Raw genomic sequence first — 6297 nt, forward strand, 5'->3', positions numbered from 1 at the left:
CTAACCATGCACCTTGTAACTACCATAATAGCAAGGAAGCTTGTCTGACGAATTCAGTGGCAGGAAGCAAAGTCAACATCTAAAGGATGTAATAAAGAGATTCAGGTGGGTAGGACACAGCAACATGCCAGAGGAAAGACATGACACCAGTTACATTTCTGGTCGCATAGCTCTAGTGCTGTCCTTTACTGGGCATAATCCAATGAACCATTTGTCTGAGCTCTCATGGTGCTGGGGCTCGTGTAAAAGTCCTTGTGCGAGGCCTGGGACTGGCTGTCCCCCAGCTGTGGGCGTACTCCTGTAGAGGGGAGGATGCATGGAGCAAATCTTTCTCTTTTCTGCTGCTCTCATCGCAGATGATTTCATACGTGGGTCAAGCTGAAAACTCCAGCTCAATACGGGGGTGTTAACAGAGGATATTGGACTGGGGATTTTCAGAGGCTTCATTAAATTTCTGTCTAGGAACTTGAAGCCCTTGGGTAAGAGGGGGAAACTGCTAAATGATTCAAGTTTTGCAGTAGAGAGAGATAAATGAAGTTACAGTGGAACTGTACAAATATTTATTGCATGCTGGCAACAGATTTCAGGTCAGCCCTTTACAGCTGGAAGCAGACAATGACAATATATTTTTCTTTTAAGCAGAGTTTAGAGCAAAGAAAAATAAAAGGCCTGGATGATGCTTAGAAGGAGGAACAAATCTGAGCCTAGCAAATCTGCTTGTACATGATAAGACAAGGAGGGCAAGAGAGCAGAGGTGGTGCTGAAGGGGTTCTGTTGCTTTCCTGAGCATGAGAAGTGCAGTATCAGCTCTGTAACTGCTCCTGCCTGGCTGGGACTTGCAAAAAATCTGTTGTAAATGATGGGCTCAATGTGGGAGGAAAGGAGTGCAGTTTATCTTAGATTTTTAAATATTATAGTGTCGGACTTCTGTGTGTTGGCCTCTCCCCTACAAGTGCAGAGCCTTTGAAGGCTCCTTTCATTTCTGGTGTTCACAAGCACTTATCCTCTGTGCTTGGCTCGGTAACTGGGATGGGATTAGGAATGCAGGAGCTGTAGCATTGTTAGATACCAGTTTTGATTGCCTGTGGTGGTTTTCTTGTTGCTGTTTCTGTTTGGTTCTCCTCTTTATGGAAGAAATGGGTAATGTGCAGTTGAAGTTCGCTTGACTCTGAGCTGCTGGATGCTTTGGCAGTGACATTAGCTTGGGGAGAGGGGGAATGCTCCACTCCTTCCCTCCCAGAGGCCAGAGAGGTTTTCTCATGGTGGGTGGGAGGAAGTCACTTCTCACTTCCTCCTCAGACAGAGCAGAGGTCTGCTGTCTCGCTTACATTTCCCTTAGTTCTGCTGACAAATATTTGTAATTTTGATGTTTTGGAAGCCGAGTGCTGGAAGATCAAAACTCACACTTGCTGGCTTTTGTGGAGAGTGAGAACTGGCTGCTTCCCACATGTTGTCTGTGGGATTGCTTCACATGGCTGCTCTGTGCTTGGACAGTGCCTCGCCCTTCCTGGGGAGCTCTCCAGACAGGAGCTGGCAGGAAGCAGCATGCCTGTGTGCTGGGCAGAAGCAGCACCTGGGCACAGGAGGGATGGAGCTCACTCCTAGCTTCAGGGTGATGAGCAGGCATGACAGAACATGGAGAGCAGCGTGTGCTGGGTGCTGCTGGTCAGCAGCAGACTCTGTCCTCCTGTCACATTCCAATGGCTGACCAGACCCTGCCTAACCCATGCTGCCAGAGCTGAGCCTCTCCCACTTGATTCCAGCTCACAGCAAGGCTGGAGAGGAAGCTGCCACAGTGGAGCTCCAAGCTCACTCTCTCTGAACTGAATGTGGGAGTTTTTGGCATGTCCTTGAGTGGGACAGAGATTTAAAATCCTTACCCTAACCTATGGGGAAACATTCAGGAGGCTTTCATCTCTGGAAAATGCACTGGGTTCTCTGGATGAAAGAGCTATTATTTACCTATCAACAACATAATCCCCCTCCCTCCTACAGATTGCAGGCAAGCTCCTGGGGCAAACGACAGTGTAATTAAGAACAAATATTTACTATGAAGGACTAGCTGAGGCCTGGCTGGGCAAGCAGCCATGAGCCTTGTCTGAACTTGCCTTCTGTTTGCTCCCCTTTGAAAGCAAGGAGTCAAAGTCTTTTGTCAGAGGAGTGTTTGTGAGGGCATAAGATGGTGGGTTGGGCCTCTGAAGCAGCCAGGAGCTATCAGGCTGTTTGTTCCAAGCCTTGGAAATCCCCCGCAACAGGAGTTCCTTGCATGCAGAGGCACTTCTCTTTGCTGTGAAGGACGGCTCTTAGTTACATCTGCAAGTAAGGGTTGATGTGTGCACTGCACCTGGTGCCATGCCACAAGCAGTCTGTGGAAGTACTTGCCAACTCTAAAAGCCCAAATTAATTCTGTGTTTGTTTGTATCTACTTTCCCTTCTGATTTCTATTGCAACTCAAGGTTTTGCTTCCCAGGACTCAAGCCCTGGTGTGTAGATACACGGGAGCCTGACTGCTGGAGAAAGCATGAACTTGCAAAATTGCTGGGACTGTTTCACAGCTCAGACTCACAGCCTACTCACCTGCCTTCTGCCACTCTGATCAATAGCAAGGAGGGGTGACAGGGTTCTTGCTCATCTCCTGGCAAGGCTGGGCAAGCTGAAATTTAATAAATAAGTCAATTGTGAGTAATAGAAACAATTGCAAGGATGTGGTGTGTGGTTCAACCAGCTATCACTGCTGTGGTAATGCAACAAGGCATGTGATTAGACTGGGAAATTGCTGTAGCAATACCAAGATTTACAGCATGAGTCCCACAGAAGGAGTAGTCGTGAGAGACACACACAGACACTCAGAGCTTGCAAAAGGATGTAGCAAAGTGTCTGAGCAAGGCCAGCATCCTCTTTCAGAGTGCTAAGGAAGCCATGGAAGTAACTGGAGAGATGCCCTGCACCCTGTTGGGCATGTGCTTTAAAACAGTTACAACTTGTCAGAGTTTTTGAGGAATATGTCACCAGCTGGGCTGATTTAAAAGGTTGTTTTTGGTTTGTTCCTCTCTGTTGTAAGGATGGTCATGTATTACCAGCAGTGTGACAACTGGAACCAGGGTTTACAGAGGCCTGTGCTCCTGGGCTGAGCCTAGCATGCCTGGGGCTCTGATCTTTGAGAACTGCTTTATATGTTAGATATCTGGTTTGGGTTTTTAAATAAAATTCTTTGCTCCCAAAGAGAAAAGTTTATTTGAGGCTTGGCTCTGAATGACACATCTCCTTTTGTTCAGGAGTTTGGACGCAACACCAGGGAGAAGGCAGAGGTTATCCAGTACACAGGGTCTGGGAGGCCTGGGGAGAGGAAAGGCTCTCAGCCATCCATGGGCTAGGAAACCACAGAAGAGCAAAGAATGAGCTAGAGTGGCTCTTGCCCCTTAAGAGGCACAGCTTCAGCAGTGCCATTTACTGTGGCTTTATCAGTGGCCACCTCCTTTGGCCCTTGGTGTGCGTGGGGAGGACATGGCTGTGCAGCCACTGCAGCTCAAGTGTGGTGGCCAGAGTGTTAATGCTGGCAAACCCCAACTGAACTCAGAGGCTGAGTGGAACAAAACTTGCTTTCAGTTTTTCCCATTAAACCCATGCCATCCTGGCTTACAAGTATATGTGTTTTTTGGCTTCACTGTCCAAAAGAAATGCCAAAAAAGCTGTTGGGTCTCTGGTTTGGCTTCTACAAAGGTGTTGTCCATTCTGGTGTCTCATGCATATGGGCTGTAGGAGGAGAGCCCTGCTTTTGTCATTGTTGCCAGTGAGCCAGACATCTACAGTCCCTCTGCCAAGCTTGTTCTGCTGTTCAAGAATTCTGCTTGATTTTCAAAAGGAAGTTGATTTTTAAAGCTGCCTGGAGTATGTGCTGTGCTTTCTGAAAGAGAAGTAGGCGATGAAGTTATGGTCAGAGAAAATATATGTTGGTTCTTTCAGGGAATGATTCCTGCCTTGTGTTGATTCTCACTGTTGTCATTCTTTCATGGTCACATTTGCTCATTGGCAGGTTGAAGGAAGCATGTCTTTGGAGAGCTGTGCCCTGAAATGGTGAGTGCTTGCAAGAATGCCTTGGATGAGACCTTGTTCCCTTGGCTAGTAGAGGATCCTGAAGCCACATAGGCTGCTGGACAGAGTTTGTATCCAGAGATCTGCATCATCCTAGTGCAGCAAAGCAGTAATCACGACTAGGGAGACCATCTTTTAAAATTGTGTTTGGAGTTTTGTATCAAAGAAAAGTCTGTGCCTGGGACTATGCATACACTGGAGAATGTCCTCATTTCCTTAAACTTAACATTTTAAATAGGGGGTTGCTGAAATACTTCCTACTTCTGCTCTTCCTCAGTAGTTTAGAGACAAGTTGAATAATTATAATTTGAAAAGCGCCTAAGGAAAGGACTCAAGATATTCTTTTCTCTCTGACATTACAAAGAGACTTTCACACCTTATCTCCAGGCACTGCCAACTGTGTTGTGTCTTTTGTGATAGTTATCAAACAGAGTAGGTATTTCCTAGCACTGTAGGTACCCACCAGACATTGATGTGAAGCACCCAAAGGAACCTGAGAAGACTCAGGATGGCCAGAGAGGCAAGTGGGAGCTGCAGGTTGCTGAGGCCTGCACATTCCTACACTTAGCTGGTGAGGAAGAGTTAACTCGCTTCTGTCTGAGCTGAGGCTGGAAGCAGAGGTTGATTGACTGAACATTGGAAATCCTCTCTTCATGCCAGGTGTAACAAGGATCATCTGGTAAAAATGTGTCTGCCTGAGACAGATCAGCCTTAGACATGCATTAGCACGAATGGAGTTTGCTGTCTGCTGGAGGAGCCAGGTCCCCAGTTGAGCAAAGCCTAATGGAAATTGGATCCAGTCCAGAATGTCTGGATGGCATATGATATTTACTGAAATATGGCATTGCTTGTGTAAGCAGCACACCCTTCTCCCTCACTCTGGAAACCATCTGGGCTTCATGTGCAAGTGGTTGAAAACCAGAGCAGGAGAGATCTGATGCTGTGTGGCTCCTGTGATGTGTTGCCCACTCTGGCCCCCCTGCCTGGGTGTCCTTGAATTTGCAAGCATGGGAGTCTCAGCCATGCCCCAGTGTCCTCTTCACCCACTGAGGGTTTTCTCCCTGTGCTCTACAGTGGTTGTAAACGGAGTATGGTTGTATGAGGAGTTTGCACAGGGCTTTCCTGACAGGGTAGGAAGCAAACTCTCTTGCCTCATCCAGGGTACAATCATTTTGCTGGCCAACTCTTTCATTTCTAGCTGGGTCCACAGCCAGTAGCTTTATTGACTCTACTGATTTTTATACAAGATGGACTAAAAGCTCCTGGGAACAAAAAAGGATTATTTGGCTTGTCTGTGGTCTTGAATAGCAAGTGTTTCTTCCAAATGCAGCTGAGCACCCTTAGCAGAGACTTGGGACTGGGCAGAGCCTCCTGTCCTTGACACAGCCAGGCTAAGAAATAATTTGTCCAATTGCTGTGTTGAAAGGGCAGGAGGGGACAGGGAAGTACAAAAAATAATGCAGGTTTAGCTATGCTTTTCTTTAGCTTTTGGGAGGGGGGTTAGTTAAAGGTAGGACTTCTGGGGTGGGGTTAGGGTTTCCTCTGCTGTTTTCAAGGCTTTCCTTGTAGCTTCCTCTCTGTCTGTGTATGTGCACTCTGTGGGTTTTGTTTCTTAGAGGGAGCATCATATGACAGCCCCAGCATCTCTGATCTTTCTGGCAGACTGATCCCTCTTCCTTCCTGAACTTGATAAACAGTCCAAGAAACTGTGCCTGTGTGTGAGTGCAAATACGTCTTTCAGAGACCACAGCTTGTTTCTCCATTCTTGGTGTGGTTTTTCTATCCTTCCGTCAGAGTTTCTGGTGTTTCTCTGCTTTGCTCTCCCGTCTCCCCTCCTGCTGTGGTTTACCTGCTGCTGCCTGACTTGAAGATATGGGTGATATGTGAACAATCTGTTCCTGAGAACTCTGCCTTGTGCTCCCTGGCCTTGCACCCTGATGGCACAGGGTTTCTGAGGTGGTGGTCAGGGTTTCAGGCCCTTTTGACAAGACTTTGCAGGGCTTTCTGAGCTCAGCCTGCTCCTGCAGTGCTGGCAGTGATCCCTGCCAATTGGTTGCTGTGTTTTTCAGGTTATCCAGATGGCCAGTGCAGGCAGATGCTGTTGGAAGAGGAAAGCCTTCTCTGCGTCTGTGCAAAGCACTGTGGCACAGCAGAGCTCTGGTTCAGAGCAGGACTCTGATGTGGTAGCACAATGTGAATTGTTCC

This window comes from Ammospiza nelsoni, chromosome 11, assembly GCF_027579445.1.
Source record: "Ammospiza nelsoni isolate bAmmNel1 chromosome 11, bAmmNel1.pri, whole genome shotgun sequence".
Lineage (NCBI taxonomy): Eukaryota > Metazoa > Chordata > Aves > Passeriformes > Passerellidae > Ammospiza > Ammospiza nelsoni.